General features: G+C 41.4%; 1 protein-coding gene and 1 long non-coding RNA gene across 5 annotated transcripts in view; one reads left to right on the top strand and one right to left on the bottom strand.

Moving 5' to 3' along the window:
* The window catches only part of LOC104150036 (uncharacterized), a 101,865-nt gene extending 96,828 nt beyond the window's left edge, over positions 1-5,037 (top strand). The window contains exon 5 of the long non-coding RNA XR_695473.2: positions 3,282-5,037. This is a non-coding gene — a long non-coding RNA (uncharacterized lncRNA). The remainder of the gene's footprint in view (positions 1-3,281) is intronic.
* TSHZ2 (teashirt zinc finger homeobox 2) overlaps positions 1-22,754 on the bottom strand; it is a 233,870-nt gene that overhangs the window by 125,610 nt on the left and 85,506 nt on the right. The gene's annotated exons all lie outside the window — the stretch shown is intronic.

Raw genomic sequence — 22,754 nt, 5'->3', positions numbered from 1 at the left:
ACGGGAGGTAGAAGTTAATTTATGGAAATTATCTAGGTCACCCAGTAAGTAGGACATGCCATGCACAGCTTTAAAAGTACAATAGTAATTTATTTAGAATCTGATTTTCTCAATAGTCAATGAGGGTTATCAGGAGTCGTGTAATTGTTTTGATCTCTTCATCACAAAATGAACTGCTGCATCCTGAACAGACGGAGGAGCTTCCATAGTCGTTAGCTTATAATAGGGCCTTCCAGAACATAGGTAAAGATTTGGCTGAACTGCGGGCACAGCCTGCAAGCTGAGTGTGATGGAGGTATGATTTCCTGTTGCATTTTATAGCAGTGGATAACTAGTGCATCTTCTCCTAGTTTATAATGATATGAATAAACAAACATTTCTTATCCCTAGTAGCTGACATATGACTGCATCAGCAAGGCTCTTGGTCATTTCTTCCATTTTCTGATCTTGTTTTCAATGCTACAACTGAGGATATAAAATCTGGCTGTGGAGCTCCCTCCCGTAATTTCACATAATCTTTCCCTGTGAGGAGCAAAGGAAAGCACAGGAAACCTGAGGGTCACATGCAGCCTCAGAGAGAGAGGATGGCAGTGTTCGGTGAACGCACTGCAAATGCTAAGAATTAGGAGCGATCCTGGCTCGGGGCTGGTAACTGCTGAAAGCAGCTCGTCGGGGCCGTGCAGCCCTCACCCTGAGCTGTCCGTGGCCCCTGCATTTACCCAGCTTCCATGTCTTGCTCCATAGCAAAGCTATACAACCCTCAGCACAGTTTTTCATTTTTACTTTTTAAGCAATTGGTTAACTTAATAAAAAAGGCAGTGTGGGTACTCTTATCTCACTTAAAAATAGACATACTTGAGTTTAGTATAACTTCGGGGTTTTTTTCGTGCTTCAAGCCTTCCAAAAGAGTGTCCGTGCAACTGCAACCGGCAGCACGGGTTTAAAATAAAAATCTTTCAGCTGTATCCTCTAGATTCAGCTTGTTCTTCCGAGGAGCTGTTATCTACCAGAACTTCATAATTCTTATTTTTTCTGCCTTAAGTGGTTTGTTTTGTAATGGTCTCTGAGAAAATAAATGACAGTTTCTTTTTTTTTTTTTTTTAATGAACTGACCACAAATTTGTAATGAGAATATCTTTTGTAAAGATAATGGGATGCATCTGGATATCTTCAATCAGTTTTTAATTATGGAGCCCAGTGACTCAAAACCGTTCACACCTGATGTAGGGCCTGCTCTTACTCTGCTCTGCCGCTGCCTCCTCCCAGCTGCCAGGGTGCTGGCATGGATGGAGCCCGCCAGTGCAGCAAAGATTTCAAGGAATTTCTGAATACTAGATTTTAAATATTGCTTACAAAGGCCAGTAGAAGGTCAACCTGTGATATCAGTGGTTTTGGATATGTTTCCATCCTCATGCATGTGGCTCTGCAAGCTGATTTACGCAGTGATGCTGGCAACTCACCCTGCTGTGAAGATATTTGTTACTTTTCATCAGTCCTCAGCTCTTGAAGTCATAAGATTATGCACAAACCTTAGCTTTCATGTTTTATAGATGTTTTTCTAGCCACCATGATTGCAGGTAAATATTAAAAATCAGAAGGCAATAGAAATGTCTCCCTTTTTTTGATTGGCATATTTTTAATCTTATTGCTTTTGAAGAACTATGCTCGTGATTCTTTGCCTCCTATTTTGAACACCTCTTCCTCTTTCTGCCTGCTGTTTGTTACACTTGTTGCAACTTTGAGGTTAGATTTTAATCTGCTCGTGCCAATGAGAGCGCTCCTGGTCACCAGCAGGCTGGATCCTAAGTGAACCACCAGTAAGAAGATCAACAGAGGCATCAAGAAGCTGCCTCCAATAACTTTTTTTTTTCTGTCCAGCAAAAAGAAGTGTCTAAGACAGCATACAGAAACAGTGACTATTTCTGATCAACTTTTTCGTTCTCATGTAAATGTGATTTCAGCAGAATATCAAAAACAACTCTATTCTGGTTTGCGTGACATATAAATTCTGCATAGAGCCTCAAATCAATTAATTTAAAGTAATAATTTGTATAAACATTCTAACAAAATTTTAAAGGGTATTAAACACCCTGTTTTATAAACATAACACTTAATTTGGAAAAAAAACATTTAGAAGGTAATGCATTTAGGATAAGTGCACAACACATGAAAATAATAAATGAAATTTTCCCAGTTTAGAAAATGAATGTAATTAATTAACATTTAAATTACATTTTTAATTGCAATCATGCCCTCCCAGGGGACTCATAAGGGACCATAATTGCAATTAAAAGCATGTGGATTAGATAATAAAACAATGCACACTGTCTGAAATGTGCGATTTAAAATGGAAAGCAGACATTGTTATCGGCACATCTAACTTAATTGTAGCCATAAAGCAAATGTGCTGTACAAAATAAAATTCACATACGGGAACATTTAATTCTTGAATCTCTTAAAGGGGACACGCTTGAGAGCACATTTTATGACAGGTTCTGTTCGAAACGGCCCTTTAAGGCTTTAGTATTCAGGGATAGTGCTTTAATGTTTTTGCATTAATAAAAGCATAGCTGAATGTTGCTATTAAAATACACAGATACATTTAAGTAAGAGATGAAACTGAGTGTCTAAAATTTAAGTTGCAGAAGGCATAATTATATCAGGAACACATTTTTCTTTGTTCCACATTGTTTTAAAATTGCATTTGCCAAGGGAGAGTTTGAGAGGCACTGCATTTCCAGTCTATGTAATGAGCTGAAAAGAGTAGCTGATAAATAGGTGTTTACCAGACAGATACAAATCTGCTCTACCTCAAGCACGGTCACCTCTCAGGCCAGGGGACGCTCATCAAAGTATCGATGTTCTGGTTTCCCTTGGTGCTGCACTACTGCCCGTTGATAAATACTGAAGGCTTTAGCCTTTAGTGCCGCTAATTCTTCATTTTTCACAAACTTCCACTTTATCTCAACAGAAGAGAAGAAAGAAGAGGCACCCACCAACAAGAACGGTCTCTCCTCCTGGGGGAAGGGGCCAGGAGTTTGAACTATGCTTTGGGGACACCATATGGCAACTCCGGACACGGCGTCTTCTGAGGGTGATGTTCACCCTCGTGCCGTGAGGAGTTACTGGTCCACGAGGCAGGCCCTTGGCGAGGGTGAATCACCACTACATTCATCGCCTGGGCTTCTCCCGCACTGTCTGGGACTCAGGACTCTGAGTCAAGAAGGAGATTTTCACAAATCACTATTAATTAATCTCGTTGCCACATTCATTTCTTGTAGGGGCCCAGATGCTAACGATGAGGAGCGTGTGACAAAACTCATACAGCACATGGCCTGAAAAGGAGAGAAGAGTTTAGAAGCCGGTGGAGAAAGGGTTCCAGGCCATGCGAGATATTTTCTGCACGGATGCCTCTTTTTGCCAGTTACTTTCAATCACAAAGGGCAATTTCTTCTTTCACCTAAGCCAGATACAAAATATGACTCTATCTCTAAGCTCTTACAGCAAATTTTGATAAATGTAGTGCTTGGGTAGATTAGATTTAGATTTAACTCTGATGTGGAAAAACAATTCATTTACATGGCACAAACTGGAAAAAAAAGTTCTGAATTTTTCAGTTCATTAAATGGTATTGCTCTAATTCCAGTTAGACAAAAAGTGCTCTGTGAAAATGATGATATAATTGCGGATAATATTCAGTGTAAAACACCCTAGGTTATCTGCTCTACTTTCACCCCGTTTAAGACCTTGACCTAGGAAAGAGTGGAGAGTTTAAGTGGTAACACCCAACATGAAACCCCTGCTGCCCAGGGGCAAAATTCACCCAATAAAGAAGTTAGTTAGTGTAGAAATATACCTCTGATACTACTGCTACCTATTAAAGCTCAGCGAGAAGCTGAAGAAAATGCATGGCAGGGTCCCTAAGTTCTCCAAGTATTTTCCCTTTAAAAATGATTGGGAAACCTTGAAGTTTTCCATGTAATCTTTCTCGCTAGATCTTGCTACAGTACTTGGACAGCACTATATATACAGTATAAAAAATGGTGATTGGTTTTGAAGGCAATAGTGGTACAATATTTCTTAAGGGTTAGAAAAGTTACCCTGAGTGTGAAATAATGCTGAAAGCTGAATATCACAATTGGAGGTAACTTTTGAACTGGAGGGTAGTATTTTACTCTGCTATTGCTCAAGGAAACAAATATAATTTGTTTTACAGTACTTGACCCCCCCCCCCCCAAAAAAAAAAAAACAACCCAGGAATGCTAATGCTACATGGAGAGTTTTCTGAAATGGGATGCATATGGTGCCTTAGTCATTTCGTATTCACTGCAATAAAATATTCATTGTCAAGATTTTAACTATTGTTTCAGGCGCTGGACAATAAAGGAGAGTGGTGAGCTGGCACAAGACAACCATTCAGAATTGCATCAAATAGAGAAAGTAAATACTTATTTTGAATGCACACAGCATTCACCCTCCACGCTAGTTACCCATAAGAACTCAACATTCAGTGCCCTATCAGCAATGTCCACTGCATAAAGCTTACCTGTACATAATGCAGGTAACGAATGTGCGCTCCCATTGGCAATAAAACAGTACACAGTAAGATATCAGCATTTGGGCTGTACGCATATCTCCTTGGCCTTAATGACAACTCAGTAAAGATTCTTGTTCAACTACCAGCAAGGCTAGAGCCTCCCTCAGGCCAGTGCACGGCCTGCAGAGGCTCAGCCCTGCTTCGCTAGGTAGCCTCCAAAATTGCTGAGCTCCTCAGTTGTCCAGTAGGACAAAGCACAGTTTTAACTGAGACAAACAGTTAATCACATAAGCAGATGTTAAAATTGGTAAGTGATGCAAAGCAAAGCAACACTTAGATTTGCTGTGCGAAGACACGTTCAGATGAAATTTAATTTGGATAGGCAGAAAATAGGGGCACCTGTCAGCTTCCAGGTAACGCAGGGATTTTTTTTCTAGCATCACTTACTACCTTGGGGAAAAAGGCTCCTTTCTGAAGCCAAAAAACCTGACAAGGTGTAACTCATACAATGCATTGTGCCGCATTACGATGGCTTACATTGGTTCATGTCTTGTCATATGACAATATAACATGACACAAACCTGCATGTACATTGCATTGGAGAGTTATAAAACAAAGCCGCCTGTGCTCAGCGGCGCACGGCCCGGGTGGCGAATTGCTTGCCTAGGAGGAGCAGCCAGCTCTGAACCGTGCGCCCGTCCTATAAAATATGCACAGCCAGCCCTCAACGCCAGCACAAACTAATAGGATCGGAGAAGCAGAACTTCTCATTCCGGCAGGATTTCAGGATGGGAACTTTGTAACCCTGCGCTTTGATTTTGTTTTCTAATTAATTGCAGGAACATGGAAAATGCAAAACAGAAACATCGGGTAGAAAAGTAGAGGGGGGAGAAAAAAAAAAGAGGTAAAGATAAAAGACAGAAGAAAATTAATTGTTAATTATTTATTAGACGGTTCATTTACTCACACCTACATTACTATGTCGGTGTTTTAACCCACTGTGCTCGTTCCTCAGGTTTGACTTCAGCTGCATCGTTAGCTCATTTCCTTTTCTTTTGCCATTTCTCATTAATTTCATCAGCTTTTTTTTTTTTTTTTGATGATAGGCGCTATATGCTATGTTGCAAATAATTCTTATGGGATACTCCTGTATTTAGTCTAAGTTACAGTAAATAAAACCACAAACAGCAACTAATGCGCTCATCCAAAAGGATTCAAGGCCCTGTCTTATGAGGGACAGAAGGTTTTCTTTCCCAAAGGATTTACTGGGTACTGAGGAATTTCACAGCCTCGTTTCTCCACTTTGAAATACACTTTTTCCTTTACTCAGACTCCTTCCAGGAAACTAATCTGCTGTTGCTGGGCTCCTGATGGGAGCTGAACCTCAGCCCTACCAGGAGAATGAATCTCTAACTGTAACATGGACATGAAGAGGAAGAAGACATTAGCATTTATTTATGATAACTATACCATTGAAGGCAACTATAATATGTCATGACACCTTTTTCTAAACCATGGCTTGTAAAATATAATCACTGCAGCCTCTATAATTTCTGGATTTTTCTCTACAAAGATTTCAATAGCTGGTTATTTCACTTAAAACTTGTTTCATTTTTTTCTATTTTAGCACAATGTTTGCAAGAAAAGAGAAAAGTATAGGGAAAGGAATTTTTCTGGCTGCTCTACTTTGAACATTAATTTACTTACTTAACCCTAGCTTTTGAAAAGAAGAAAGTTTTTGTCTCTTTTCAGCTTAAAAACTCTTGCAGATTTTCTGTGACACATTTAACATGCAATAAGTTGCCCACCGTGAGACCCTTGGCTCCCAAGACAGCATTTCTTTTAGCTACAGAAAAGTGCAAAGCAGCTAGGATTTATATGAATGTAAAATAATTTCAGCAGTCTGACACAGGAAAGGTAGGTCAAATCATGCTTAGCACTTATGTAATTTTTTTTTTAACTACTGAAATCTAATCATATTCTGGAGTAGGTGATCTCATCTCTAGGATCAGTGAAACTATAGCATAGTTATATTGAATATAAAAAGGGAGAAAACCTATTCCATTTCTCAACATACAGAATAATAATAATAAAAAGATTTTCTTTGATCTTTTTGCCAAATAAAGTACTATTCCAGCATTTGACATATGCCTGCAGTGACCCTGAGCTACGCCTCCTGTGCATTACCTTTACTTTGTTTCAGCAAAGCCAAAACTGGTAACAGAACTCCATCATTTACACTTAGCTTCTTTTAAACCATTTTTCACATTTAGTCCCCGGCAGAAAAAAGAACATGTCTGTTTCCTACAGGTGATTTATTACATAGTTTCTAAGCAAAATACTTTCATCTGAAAGTATAGGTCAGAAAAAGGAATAATGCAATCAGAGAGACACTTGCCGAAACATTATAAATACTGTACTACAGGCAGCAGAAGCCCTGCCCTATCAGAAATGACCAGCTGCTCACAGACACTGAAGTTCATTGTCTTTTGGTGGAGCAAAAATTGCAGTTAAACTGGAAGAGGAATACCTTTTACTTTTTTTTTCGGCAGTAGTTATCTTATTTGAAAAACATTTGAGTCCCCAGAGGCTGTATTAGAGAAGATGTTTTTATTGCCTTGCTATGAGAATTTTATTTTATTTTGCCAAGTGGATCTGTAGAATTACTCTGAGCAACGGGAAGCGCAACGGTGGCAAGTCGCTCCGTACCCTTCGTTTATAAAGTTATATCTACTCCTTGCCCAGCGCTGTGGTTGCACCACCGAAACAACGCCAGGGTTTCACTGCACTTCTGCTCCTAACAAGCCGGAGGAGGGTGGCAGCACTATTACAGAGAGTAACGAGGGGCATTGCGAAGGTGGAGTGACGTGTCCCGTGTCGCAAACGGAGCGTCGGACATGGCACCCGGTGGTCTGAAGTGTGAGGTTCATACTCTGATTACAAGGTCATCTCCCTGCTCTGGGTTCAGAAATGCATACACTGAAACAGTACTGTGAGACCTAAACATAGAAACCAGCCAAAGTGCAATGCAGGTATAAGCGCCTCAGTCTTTCAAGACGGAAGGCTAACTTGTCCTGTTAGGAAGAATTAAAGTTGCTTAGAGCATCGTAGGACGAGACCTTCAATAAGATGAAAACTCTCTTGAAATTCAGGCTGAATCTGAAAAGTAATAAACCATAACTTCTACTGATCAAAATGGAGATTAATATGCCTGGTCCTTTTACCACCACGCTGTTCTCTGAGCTCCCTGCAAACTCAGACAGTGCTCGCTCCTCCTTCGCTTGGAGGATATAAAGCTCTACCACTGATGTGCATTTTTGCAAAAGCGTCTCTACCTGTTTCACAGCTCTCACTCCCACCTTTAGTCCAGATACAGATCATTAGTGACTGTTTTCATCTCAGAAAATTTGTTCATTTTTTCACTAACTTGATTTTTCTCTGTCTGCACTAAGAGTAAATATATATTTTATATTCTATATATTTTTAAAAAACATAAAAACATGTACATATGTGGAGAATGTTCCAATGGGTGGAAATGCGTGTTTGGGAAAAAAACATTAAATAATCCATTTGGGGATTTCTCTTGATCAGCTATGCTGGGCTCACTGCTATTTTGAGCATAATTGGGAATTAGCTGATGTTGGAGTGTATATAGGGAATTAGCTGATGTTGGAGTGTATATAACTTTGTATATATCTTTGTCTACATATAACAGAAAGAGACAGAAAATGTGTTTGCGTGTATGCAAAAGAAAGCAATTCATTTCAGTGTGGTTGTCCCCAGAGAAAAGAAGACTTCAGTAGTTTATTTTAACCACAGCGCATTAAGGGAAGAGCCTCAGTGCGCTGCTCTCGCAGTGAACACCAAAGCCTGGGCTGTGGGAAGGTGAAGGAACCGGAGGAGAAGGGGAGAAGGACGGGGACGAAGGCGAGCTCCCGGGTTAGTGGGTCACAGGAAGAGGAGCGGAGGTAGGGAGAGGACAAACAAGGAGAGAAAACAGCTCAGGTGAATCTGGAGCAGCCTCCCAAGTTTAGAGCTTCTCCAAGCTGAACAGGGTTCGTGCGCTTGACAGACATCTGCTTTTCATCAGCGTACGCTGGTGTTATTATTGCTTTTGGTTGTAAATCAATAAAGCAGAGAGTAGTGACAGTTCAATAATTTTTCTCCTGGTTAAACCACCAAGGCTGATCTACATACCTTGAGAAAGCAGTTTAAAATGAGGAAGAACATGAACTTCCCACTTTCCACGGGGAAACAGCATAAGCTTTAATCTCGCCTATGGTGCTTCGATACCGCAGGGACAGGTGCCCGTGGGCTGCTGGATACAGTTTCTGAGCTACGACCCTGCTTCTCTTGCTGGCAGGGTGGTGAGCAGATGCTGAACGGAGCAACAGCAAAAGGAGCTGGAGGAAAGTCCGGACGGAAGGGGGCGAGGGTTCTCCTTAGCACTACTGCTGGAAAGGGAGTAGGAGGATGCTGAAGATTTCAAAGCTTCAGCAAAGACATAAACCAAAACCAACTGAAATTCAGAAGTGCTGAAGAAATGGCAAGACAACGTTCAATACGTTATGACTTTTCCTGCTATTTTCAAAATTGCAATCTTGGGGGGGGGGGGGGGGAAAGGAGGCCACCCTTACCTCATGGCTGAAAATGTTATTAAAAGCAATGAATTCTTTTTTATTGTTATGTTTAATTTTTTTTTTAAGTGCCATTTGGAGGAGTGGCAGCACAGAGGATGCCTCCCTTAAACTGAAGATAAGTTAGATATTTGAAAAGAACCAATTTATCTCATTCATTCTTTTACGTGCTTCTTATATTTATTTATATGCATACTTCTTTGAATTGCATTTTTTATTTTTTACTGTGTGCAGTAGCTGTTAATGATCATACACGCTCATGAGAATTAAAATAACACCCTGCATTTCACTCAAACACCAGAAGAGCACACACACAGGATGCAGTATATATAAATAACAAAGACCTTGCATAATCACATACTCTATATCCTCCCTTACCGGAATATAAAAGCAAGCCCTAACCTCTGACAAAACTTAATACAAATAAGATATGCAATAAATAAAATGCACAATGCTAGAGCTCAATTTGAACTATTCAGACTTCATCAAAACATATTCGGAAATGTGTGATAGGACAGGGAAAATCTTTGCATATAAATTATAGCTATGAAAGGATTTGCTGCTACAAACAAGTGTGGAGATGAAACTTTCCAAAAACTTATATCAAGCATAAGATATTGTAAATAATAATTTACATTTAAATAGCACCTTCCATTCTGGAGGATCTTGGAGCATTTTGCTAGCCATAGGTGAAATGCTCTGACGGGTGGTTGATCCAAATAACATTTTCAGGACTATTTTGCTTCTACATCATAATAAAAGTAAAGTGACTGTGCAGGGACAATAGGTGGAAAGAAGTTTCTGACCTTTATGTGTACCACATTTATATTAGCTAGCATGAGTAAAAGAAGCTGTTTGAGGCTAGCTGAGGATACATAGAGATAAAAAGAGGCTGGAACACACATATAGTTGATGTATAAAGTGGTAGAAAAGGACAGTATCAACCTGAGAGTAACTCCACTGCAACCTAAGACCTGGTCCCAAATTAGGGGTGCTCGTGTATGTGGGTATCCACACACAGCTCCATGAATAGATTCCAGTTATTTGGACTTAAAAGTAATTGGTAATAAATCAGTATGTCCTTACTCATATAAAAGCCCAGTAAGCTTGAAAAAATACTGTTTTTTCTCCACCGTGGGGCAACACCAAGATCAAGATAGCAAAGAAATTTTGGCTGAGGACACCAGTAGAAATCTCTCCTTTCTTACTCAGTGTGGGAACACGTGTGCTTGGGCTCCTGCAGGAAAGGAAAGGGGCATGCAAAGAGTTTTAAGTTTGAAAAAAGCACCACAAAAGAATTAAAAATATAATTGCAAATAATATTACTCAATTACTTGAAAACTAAGAAAGTTTGTCATCCTCAGATAACGCCACCGTGGCCCTCCACAAGAAAGCCTAGATTGTGGTGAGATGGCATTGCAACGGCAACTGACAAGGTCGGATGCGGACCTCAGGGCCAAGGTCCCGCACGCCTGCACACGCGTGTGTGTACCTGTGACTGTGCGCAACAGCTCTTCGGCTAAATGAACTCTCCTCCACCCACATTAAGACCTTCCAAAGTTTTGTATGACTGTTGGAAGGAGATCAAAATTGTCACTAAATCAATTATAGAGCCTGGTCGATAAAGGAGGATTTTATTTTCCAAGTATCAAAATTTGCAGTGATTCATTTACATTTAGATATATTTCACAGTGTGGGAGGATGAAGAATAAAGAAACAGCATGTCGGAACAAAATAGAAAAGGAGCATCAATGCTGTTCTCATAAGTCTGACACTGTGTATCACCTCCTGCCAACCCAGTACCCCGTTCTATGGAGTGTGTCATTAGGCAAATACGGATACAGCTATGTTACTTCTGTGACAATGAACAATGTAGGAACAACTCCGTGTTAAAATGAAAGAGAAATGTACAGTTAAAATGGGCAGTGAAATTATTTATAGAAAGAAATCAGCTATTTCATGATGGAATACTAGTACTTCAATGGTAGGAGCAGATTATAAAGTAGGAAATGGTAGCAGTCATCCATCCTTTGTGTTTATATTTTAGGAATACCTAACCTTGAGGGTTTAGCATCCAGGTTGAAGCAAATTGCTCTGATCACCAATATCAAGGTGACAAGCTGAGATATTATATGTCAATCATTCTGTGACAAAGATAAAAATGAACAAGATGCATTTCATAGTTATGTGGAGAGGGAACATGGATTATATATGTAGTGTCTTTTTTTCCCCAATATACCTATCAGTATTTGTAAGCTGTCTTAGCAAGCAATTTGAAATACAATCACTTCAAGACAAATAACAGAGAGGCTCTAAATACACACAGAATTCTCCATAACGGTAGATTCTCCTCAAAAACCTTGAGTCAAACCAGTCCCGATGGACTTTATGAAGCTGAGAATTGCATCTCCACTGAGAGTACCCTACTGCCCAGACAAATCAATTGTCTTGACCTTTACATCTGCCCTACAGAGTTTAAGTGAAAAGAGAGAGCAAGAGAGCGAGGGAGAGAGGAAGAGGCCTCTCGCTTGGAGCCCGCCGGCGGGGAGGGCGCTGGAGGCAGCCCCTGGCTCCTGGGTAGCACTGGAGTCGGGAGGGAACTGTGCGATGGTGGCGCAGCCTTGCCCGGGGTTTGGAAGAAGATGGACCTCTCCTACAGCGCGCAGCAGCAGGACTTCCCTCTGCTCTCCTATGCTCGGCCGTGGGCTCCTGAAGACCCTGTAAGCTGCACATTCGGCATCTAAGAGCTTTCTTGGATCTCGCCCACTGGACCAGATCCTCAGCCGGTTTTCCTGCTCCTTGAACTCTGGCCAAAGGTTTAAGCTACATGTGAGTCCAAGTGAGCCGGCTAGCTTAGAAAAAAAGGAATCAAGATATATGATCGTTGCTCCCAGAAATATAAAAAATATTTACAGAATTGTACAAACATCCTATTCTCATTAACTCCTCTGCAGCTTTTCTGAAGATCCATTCCAAATATAACTGTGCACTATATACTACGGAAGAAAAAATGTAAATACATGCACAAACTTTTATTTAATCTGTGGAGGAAAAAAACGTACATATTGATGGATTCCCTTCTTTCCCCTCTACAGTTTAAATCATTTTTTCTAGTTGACAGAAATTAAATAAAGACCAAAAGCCAGAAGACTATCACACACTATCACACTACTATATTATTATACTAAAGTATAATTCTTCCTAATTTTAAAGAAGCAGCCTTGGAAAAACGCATTCAGCACCTGATCAAAGCAGAGCACACACGACAGATTCAGTAGCACATTTGGATGTGACTAATTATATTATAGATCCCAAATTTTACAGATTAGACTTCTTGGTAATAACAGGTAGTCCAAAATCTTACCAACAAAACAATAAGATTGTGAGGGCCTCAGTCTGTGTAATTCTTGGGTGCTCAGTAACTGCTGAGGAATCTGCTCTGAACCGGACGTCCTCTGCAACCCTACATGTTACTAGCTGAACAGAAAAATATGAGATTGCCAGTCAAACGTGGCATATTTACCTGCAGGATTGTGTTCCAACTGGTTTTAAGGTTGTGTAAATATTAGGCTCAGGTTTGCTCAGACAATATTTGGCACACATTTTATTTAAGAAGTTTGTAGCTAGGGGATAACTGCTGACAGTCTAAATAAATGGCAACACCTAACAGGACGACTGCAAGAAATTCTTTTCTGCATAGAGAATTCAATAAAGGCAAAGGATTTTAAAAGCTAATCAGGATACGATGGGGTATGAAACACATCTCTGATCAAGCTGCTCCCAGCACCATCATGATTCAGAAACATCTTTGACTTTACCTGCCAAATACAAATAGTATCTTAACATCCATTCAGCTGTTCCCCTCTGCTTATCTACTGCGTAGGAAGAAAATAAGCCAGGTCAGATTACTCATGGCTGCAGTTTGCAGGCTGGAAAGTTTGGGTAGAGATGTAATACAGGACGTGAAGGAGAGGCAGATACCTGTCCTTTCTGCTTCTTTGAGAAATATTTCTGTTTTTACCCTGGGAGGGGGGATGAACAATCATTTTTCATCCCAGGTGAAATTTTCCTAAGCATGACAACTGCACAAGCTCTCCTGTATCCGACGCCCTTCTGAGAGGGATAAACACACCAGCATGGACTTCCCACGGGCTCAGGGGACAGGCTGGAGCTGCACCCGACTTCAGCTGCAAAACGATCGAGTAACAGCAGCAAGAAAAACGCTAAGAACAACCAAGGCGGAGCCATTTCAGCCCTATAAACTGTCCTCAGTCTAGGGTTGAGTCCTGTTCCTCTCCGGCCCTACACCTGTTTACCAAGTTTAAATCACACCTTCATCATGTTTGATTCGCCAAGAGCCTGATGAAGCCTTTGCTGCGCACGCTGGGCTGCGTTTTGTGATCCCTAGCCATTTCTTACACATCCCAAGCAAAATCCTACCTAGTGGTTGGATAGTCTGAGTATTAAAGACAACAGAGCTTGGTCCCAAAAATAGCAGTGATGAAATAAGCTATTTAACCAGATCTCACTACTATAACCACTTGTTCAGAAGGCAAAGCGTTATCTCTGTGAACAGCAATTCCTTTTTCAAAGCAAAACCACATCAGCAATAATTTAACTTCTTTTGTTTGAAGTGAAAGTCTGGGATACAAACTTTACTGCAAATATCCTAAAACATGAAGCTGATATCTGTTACCACCTGTAGATTCCCCCGAGATTAGTGTGTCTATGACATGTCATCAGTTTTCTCTGTCTTCCAATGGACCCACAGGACATGTTTTCCAGGTAAGCTCTCAAACAAAGACAAACTCCAGTGTTATAGCAGCAGTACAGGTGTAGTCTGCTGAGAATGACAGGGACAGCCTCTGTCACCCCACGGAAAGAAATGTCAACAGAACCATATACATGACTTTGAGGCCTGATTTTATATTCTGCTTCCTTCATGTAGCTGCTGGAAGCAGGAATATCTGTTTTGCGCCAGGGATATGACATTTAAAGCATTTTTGACCCAATCTGCTTCACATAGGGAAACACATATACGTATGGTCCAGCATTTCAAACAGAAAATGTCAGGCAAAAATAATTTGTCTTAACCTAGGAAAAATGTTTGAGAATCTACTGTATAAATATGTCTGTATGTGTGTGTATATACACATATAATATGTATATCTATTTGCACACATGCTATGCAATTCCAGTGCCAGAAAAGAATGATATTGAGTTTGGTGATGATAAGAATGATATGACGGCATTTAACACATTGGCAAGAGTGTACAAACAAACTTACGTGGGACCACATGTAAGAGTTTTGTCATCCAATTGAACAGTATTATCAGTTACGTTTTACATATGTTAAGCCATTAGGTTTCTGTTTTATTGTTCTGCATGTTCACGCATTTCAGGGGAAATTCTCCACAGAGACAAGTGTTGGAGTAAACCAGTACATACATACATAAATATGTGCAAATGCTATAAATTAATTGAATTGTTAAGCATAAGGCAGACTGGTCCTTCTTCATAATCAAAGCAATTAGCGTCTTTGTATTGCAGCTGCAGCAAAAAGCACAGGCTGACAGCAGGACGTACCATGCCAGACGTGATACATTCAAGGCGTTATGAGATGGTTCCTGTCTTGAGGAGCTCAATATCTGAGCTGAGCAGAAGCTGAAACATGGAGAAACGAGATGACTTGCCCAAGTTCACATGCAGCGTCTGTGGCGCAGCTGGGAACCGAACAGCCTTTTCTAGGAGGGCCGCAGTCACAAAGCGGATCCCTCGGGGATTAATGCAGCCAGACTTGCCTGCTTAGTGGGCCCTCCGTTTTGTAACTCACTGGGACTTGCTCTGGGGTTTCAGACACCAACAGCTCCTCACAAAAGGAAGGACTGCAGATGACTTATTCCAGACTAAACGGTGTTGTTATTTACCACGGGGGACCGAGTTCTGTGCAGAGCCCTTGCAGTCCCCTGGCTTCTCCGGGTTATACAAATTAAAATTGTGCCATAAAGTATAGAGCAGAAAGAAGCATATTAACTATCGCGTGGTACAAGCATACACGCTTAACCTAAGGAGACTGCAAAACAATAGAGAAAAAGAAATACTGTTTTCTCTCTCCTGCTTTCTTTTTGTTGTTAAAACATTTGATTGATCTCCTCTGCAATTTTTTTTTTCCCAATAAACACGCAGTCTTATTTTTGGTTTTATGCGCCTCAGGTAGGAGGACAATTTGCTGTAATAGACAGTGTAAGAAGCACTCGTTACCATAAGAAGAAAAAAAGATTCAGTTCAAATCCTCCAACTGAGCCTGACTAGGTGGTGCTGAAATAAAGATATTATGGCGCTTTTTCTGAATGTTCTTATGCAAACAGGACGTTGTAAATGTCTCTTTTTTGAAAAAGGGCCTTGTATCTGGTCTTAGTTCTGCCCTTTGATTTATTAGGAGCTTCAGCTGCAGACCAAATAGGTTTTCCTGTCTCTGCTAGCTCCTATTCCACTCTTAAGTCATTGTGCTTTAAGACACACTCCTTAAAGTACAAACTCTGCTACAGTGCCCTAAATAATATGTGATGCGAATAAGTGCTGTTAAAGGAGTTTCCTGTTTTGGTTTCCTTATTGGCACTCCAAGCTGAGCTAAAATCTCTGAAGGGCTTACTTAGTATGCAGATATTGAAACCAAACCAAAAAAAGATTCCTGCATTGGTTGTGCTGCAGCTTTAAATGCCCCTGGCAGAAACTTCATTTCTCTCCCTTTCGCTCTTTCTCTTTCTCTCTCGCTCTCTTTTTTTGATGTTTCTTCTTTCTCTCAGCCTGTCATTGACAGTAAGTGCAATCACATTACACACGGCTTTCTTTGGAAAGCCCCCTTTTTAATGATCTGGCAGTCTGTAGACACTGACTGCTTCCAGAAAAAATTTCAATGCCTCTTCCCACAGCTTCCGCAAGCCCCCGTGATAAATGACACCTGTCATTCTGTCACAGAGCAGCGGCCCAGCTGGGAGCGGCGCTGATGCATGGCTCACCAGAACAGGAAATCAAGTCTGTTGGTTTGGGGGTTTGGGGTTTTTTTTTTCTTTCTTTCTTTCTTTCTTTTTTAAACAGAAAAGAGCTGACCAGGACATTGTCGTGAGGCTGATCCAGGGGCCTTGCCTAGAGGAAGCGAAGCTGAGGCAGCCACAGAGGAACCAGTAGTTTTTAAGTAGAAAGCTGCAGTTTAAAGACCAAGGAATGTGTCTGTCTGAACGGCTCTGCGATTTAAAACTTAAGGTATGTGGAAACGGCAATCCAGAGGCGTGATTGCAACTCTTCCAGACATACCCGCGCTGGTGTTACACCGGTGCTCTGCCTCCCGCGCCGGCCCCGGCGGCTGCCCGGACGCCAGGGCCCGTCCCGCTGCAGCCCCCGGCGCCGCTACGCACGCTGCCTCTCAGACGCTGGCCCGGATAATTTTACACGAGCTGTGGTTGGAATCTGGATTAGACGTATCCACAATGACATTTGATTTAATTTCTCTCAGTGATGGAACTGAACCAAAATCCTGGCTTTAAGAATGCCTGAGAAAGGGGGAGATTTAATTCTGAACCCATTTGCTGTCAGCCAGGTCTTTCTTAAGCTTCTTTTAAAATCACTCATGTTTTCACAAGGACTATATATATTTTTTAAGGCAAATCATTTAGGCTGAGGGAGACGTGCAGCTACTTTTCCACTGCCAAGGAGGCAGACAATAAGCTCGGAGCCCCGACAAAAACTGTGCACAACTTTTTACCCGGTGATGCCCTTCCTGCTAAGAGAATAAGCGCTGCCGCTCTTCTCTTCCAGCAACGCACCAGAGAAGCTGGAGAGGAAAAGGGCGTCCAGTTGGTTACAAGGTAATTAAAGACTATTTAGCAGCCATGAGAAAGGCAGCTCTCCAGGTGGCTGCGCATGGAGTAAAGAAGGCAGGACTTCACACGCAGACGGAATGACAGTCTTTCCTAATCCCCGAGTGCGGACATTTTAACAGATAACTACCACTGCCATGAATGTCAAATCCATTCTTGCTCTCCGTAGCCAACTTTGGACACTCCCCTCCTGCGTGACTACATTATAAAGCCCTTTCCGGATTTTGTTACAGAACAAACACAATGCCGTAGTCTCCTGAGACAAAGATAAACCAAACGAACCATTCTTCCGCTCTTAGTCACATAACTTGTCTTATTTACAAAAGCATGTCTCATGGGTAAACATGGCTCCATGGTGTAAAGGTAGCAAAATTAAAAGCAACGCAAAATTTTGGCTTGTCTTGCTGCCCGTGCTGGAGATGCAGGAATACATTTACAGAGTGTTGCTCGGGATGCAGCTCTAGGGTTTCTGAAAAGATTAACGAATGTCATGTGACAAAATCTCCACATGCTGCGATGAAAATATATCCCTTGGGGCTGCATTTTCAAAAGGAGCTGGGTGATAATGCTGCCGTTCCTGCACATTTATTGAATTTGATGCTTACAGTTGTGTGTACAAAAAACTAATCAGGAGTCCAAAGTGACGTGAAATACAACTAACTATGCAGGCAAAGTTAACAAAAGCATTTTCATCACATTTTAGATGCTGATTATCAGCAGCAATAGCCTAGGGAGAACTTTGGAGCAAATTTCTCAGATTTTCCAATACTATCTAGGCTACTCTAAGCGCTCCAGAATGGTTTCATGCTCTATGTTACGCCAACGTGATGAAATGCATAAAACGAACTGAATGATTGCTAACCCTAGAACATGGAGGACTCAGGATTATACATATTCAAGGCATTAATTTCAAGCCTTTCATCATCCATCAATTGTAGCCCACATAGATCACAGAAAATTTTCATTGCATGGACAGTTTTGTCTTTCTATAAATTAAGAATAGGATTCATATGGAAAGCAGAAAGGTAGCAATCATCAGACAGCTCAACCTAGCAAGTGCATGATAGGATATCTGGGATGCAAAAACCAACTCTTCTAAGGCTATAGGAGAAGAAATGATCATAACAACGAGTAGCAATGGAAGCCGTTACACGGTGAACCTACTTGGTCAATAGATATTGCTATTGCAACCAGAGGAAATGAAAGGAAGAGTATATCTCAAGGATGGCTGAGGACCCATGGGCCACTGTCAAATTTAAACAAAAATCAAGCTCTGTCTCAGCTTGAAATTATGTTTATACCTCTCTGCCATGACAAATGGAGCAGCAACACCAGCCCCACATCTAAAAGGTGGGATGCAGCAATACACTTAGGTTGTGCCTGTGCCAAGTGGGTCCAAATGCTCCCAGAGCCCACCACATAACCTGCAATAGTCCCGCAGTGTCACAGAGCCTAGGGCTGGCTTTTGTGTCCTTCCATCTTAGCCTACAACTGGTTAACTGCATATCCGTTTTATACCATGGTGATAAATGAACTGGAATAGCAGATCTAAATGACAATAAATGGCAAGAAATTTAAAGTGTCCAAACGCACGCGCTGCACAGGCCCTTCGTCTATTGTTTATACTTAAATATTGCCACACTCTGTAGTTGCACATTCCGGCGCAGAAGAAGAAACAAGACTTCGTAATGAAACTTGGACTTCAGACTGAATTGGAGCACCTGGGGCAGAGTTTCTTTTCTTATTCTATTTCCTGAGGATACAGCTGAGTGCGACTTTCTGGCTTCCACAGTCACTTCTCAGTTTGAAACAGATGCAGTTTTTCACGAAGAAAGATAACTTGCAAAGAGAATTTCCGTTGCTATCCTTCTCCATTAGGAGAGAAAATTAAAATATCCTTCAGGAGGGAATACATAACAGTTCTGTAAATTTAACAAAAGGCTTTTGTGAGCACGAAAGAATATCCTGAAAACATGCTGCAGAGAAACAGAACGCTGTACATTAAAAAAAAAAAAAGAATAACTAGAATAATGCCAAGAGAAAAACATTCTGTAATGTCAATATTGTTGCATCAGGATAGATCTAGCCAAGTATATTTTAAGCTTTGATCAAAACTGTGAATCTGTTGAGGCAGAATTATAACCCCATGTAGAAAAAATCTGGAATTTGTAATGACAATTACAAAAAATTATGCTCTGGAGAGCCCAAAAACCAAACAGAGATTCTGAGCCAGTGGATTAAATGCACAAAACCAAAACTGTACAAGAGATTATCAGGCAGAGCTTTCTATAAAACAAAACCAGAAGGCCAATCCTGGCTCTGAAGAGAAAATTTTTCAAAGCATTTAGGGAATTTAAATGCCCGCTTGCCATTGACTTTTAGTGAGGGTTTGATGCCAGGCTGCTATTTTTACCTTTGAGAACCTCAAGTTATTGACTCGCTCGAGAAAAACAGGACAACAGCACACCGAACAAACTGCAGGGTTAATTTTCCGCAGTGTACTAGTGATGCTGACAGACAAGCCAATGGGCCAACTGGGAAAGAACTGGGACCTGCACCAAAAATGTACTTGTCAAGTAGTTGCAGATTTTTTTTTAGCTGTTCTAGGATAAAATTGACATGTTTTGACTGATGAATCATGAGCAAAGATTGCCCAGTGTGCTCAGTTTGAAATACCAGCTTCTACCTGTGTGTGCGGGAACACTCTGTTCTCTCCTCAGCGCGCTCCTTTGGCAAATCTGTTCCTGAAGTCGCAGCTAAGCACAAATCCTTCAGGGTGCCATCCTGTTCCTCTCTAGCCCAACAGGGATTATATTGTTGAATCCAGCTGGGAGCAGTAGCAAGCTATTAATAAGGAGACTTCACATATATATCAAAATTTTGCAAAATAGTCATTCCTTCACATGTCCCTTGCAGCGTGTTGGGACAAAGACATTTAGTGAAATGTGTTTGCTGCCGTACATTATACCTGCCAGGATGTGACAATAGCTATCAAAATAGATGACAAACGACTTGATGACGAACGTGGGGTGCCTGGCTGCTCCTTCCATTATTCCCGCCCTCTTTATCCCAACTCCTTGTGCTCCTCTCTTCTTCCTTCCCATTCCCAATACTTCCAACTGCTGTGCAACATGATGGTGATAGCTCCACGTTTCATCAGGCTGAAGATGATGGTGGCCGCCCCAGGGGCTTTCAGGCTCCTCCTTATGCCAGTTAGCGTCACCCTGTCTTTATTCAGTTACAGAAAACATATATGCCCACTATTGGGGTTAGGGTCTTGCTTTGCTATTCCTCCCAGCAGGAGGACATACAAGCACACACACATAGTGATGTTTTAAATTGAAAGCAGTACCTACCCTCTTACATTGGCTGTATTCACAATCTAGTCAGAGACTGCCATATCTTTTAGCATTCACTGATGTTAGGAAAACTGCTAAAAATAACTTCAACAGCATTTTTTTTTCTTTAATGCCTTATCTCAGGGCCTTCTGCTCACTGTATTCTTTCCTTGAGGCCTTCCTGCTTCATATGATTTTAAACCCATTGTAATCACAAGAGGCGCATGCCAAGATATATTGTGGGGTTTGATGCCCATTTGAGAGGCTTTTACTGGCTACTGTGCCTGACAAAGCACATAGGCATGTTTTCTTCATGAGAACAAACCCCAAGGATCCTGAAGAGAGCGGCCATGCTTAGATGAGTTCCTTGCGTGAACACTAGCCAACTGCAAGTAAGAAAGGGAATGATATTCCAGCATGCATAGTCAGTTGAACTCTTATCTTCCAGTTCCTGATTTTTTTTCTCTATAAGACCATTGTAAACTTTTAGGTGTGCTTGGTAACGTGCTTTCTTGCCATATTTACAAATATACAGGGAGTTAACTCTCTCTACTTATAGATAGTTAACTACATCAGCTGTTTGTTCGGTTGAATTAGTACATATATTTATGAAATTTAATTTAATGGCTAAACAAAAACAATTGGGTTGCAAGTATCCAATCAAAAATATTTTGCGAGTATAGAAAGCATTGTGTCATGTCAGCAGTGGATGCAACAGAAGTAACACGATGTGATGTGACACAACTCAAGCAATGTAATATAACATGACACCACTAAGTAAGCAAAAAAAAAGACCAAACATTTTATTTTTAGCCGAGATGGTCATTACCCTCCAATGTCTGATCTGAATGTTTTGTGACGGACTTAAGCTGAGTGAATATTGTCAGAATTTGGCTGATGTCATGGGTTTAATAGCTATTTATTTGAATTATCCCAATCTTCTAGCAGCCCACTGAATTTTTAATCTTTTCTGTTCTCTGTAAAGACAAAAAAAGTCACTCTTCTAAAATGATGGTCTAAGATGCTGTCATTACACACCCTACATGCTTTAGCACTTGGATCAGAATCCTCTAATATGTTTCATTCTATGATACATTTTTAAAAGCTTTAGGAGATTTCAAACAGCTGAAAAGTATGGCCTGGTCCTTGCTCCTCCGAATAGCCTGCGGTAAACAGAGTGCTCAGATGCAGTAACAACTGCTCAGCTCAAACGCGGGCTTGCAGGACTAGAGACGCAACGCACCGATACTTACAGCTGCGCTAACCGCACTCAAAGAGCTGCACGTTGCCCAGACAGAGAAATCATTTCAGGATGCTGAAATCTGGGTGTGCAGCAGGATGAGGTTTCAGGGGGAGGCAGCTTTCCAGCAGGAAACCTGCAACTGGGCACTGAGGAGCACAGCCTCCTGGTGAAGGGCCATGGGAATTTCCTCACAAATCTCATCTTCCCCAACCCACTCGTAACAGCCCTCCGCTGGGTTTGCCAGGAGGAGGCAAAAACAGCCCCAGACCCAGCAGGAGAAAAAGCTAAAATATGCAAGTGCAGGCGGTAAACTTCTGGACTTCTGCGAAACGTCCAGTAGGCTCCGGCATGAAGTGCCAGCTCAGCCCTCAGTTCGTATCAGCACTGCACGCCGCAGATCCTGGCATGCAGCGCTTGCTCAGCCCTCAGCTCATATCAGCATAAACACTTCATCACAGCTGACACGCTGATATGCTAAATGAGTAAGTGCAGTGCACAAGGAGGTCACAGCGAAGTTAACTAAAGGGATTATAAGGGACAGTCAACACACTTCAAAAAGAAAAACCCTGATAGGTGCAGAAAACATGGTAAATGAGCCCGAAGAATGCGAACCCGCAGCCGTGCACTCCATTACAGCCCTGACAGTTGAGTTCTAAACAGTTAAATATGAAACTGTCAACAAGGGCCTGTCTTAATAACCAAACTTGAGGCCTTTTATCCTGGAAGATTTATGAAGTAATTTTAAAGAGGCCCAAGCAAACATCTGTCAATAAATTGAATGCCGACTACAGGATTTACAAGCAAGACAAGAATTTCTCATTAAGTGCACATTAGCACTGTGGGGATCATAAATAGTAAGAGGGCAGGATGCTGAGCCTCTCAAGCTGTCATTAAAACACTATCTAAGAACTAATGAGGAAGTGATGGAAGGATACTAATGATCCCTCAGGCTCCTTTCATTCAGCAGTGAAAGAGGAGCAGGCAATGCAGAGCTTCAGCCTGCCATAGCCAACGACCTATGGTACAGTACAGCACAGAGCTTTTCAGGGAGCATCCCGGTACAGCTTCCATCCCTGTAAACCCACTAGCTGCACGCTGGTCTGGGGCGCTCACCGGTGAACC

The sequence above is a fragment of the Struthio camelus genome, chromosome 18 (genome assembly GCF_040807025.1).
Source record: "Struthio camelus isolate bStrCam1 chromosome 18, bStrCam1.hap1, whole genome shotgun sequence".
In the NCBI taxonomy this organism is placed as follows: Eukaryota; Metazoa; Chordata; class Aves; order Struthioniformes; family Struthionidae; genus Struthio; species Struthio camelus.
The sequence above is the reverse complement of the archived record's forward strand: the minus strand, read 5'-3'. Positions and strand labels throughout refer to the sequence as shown.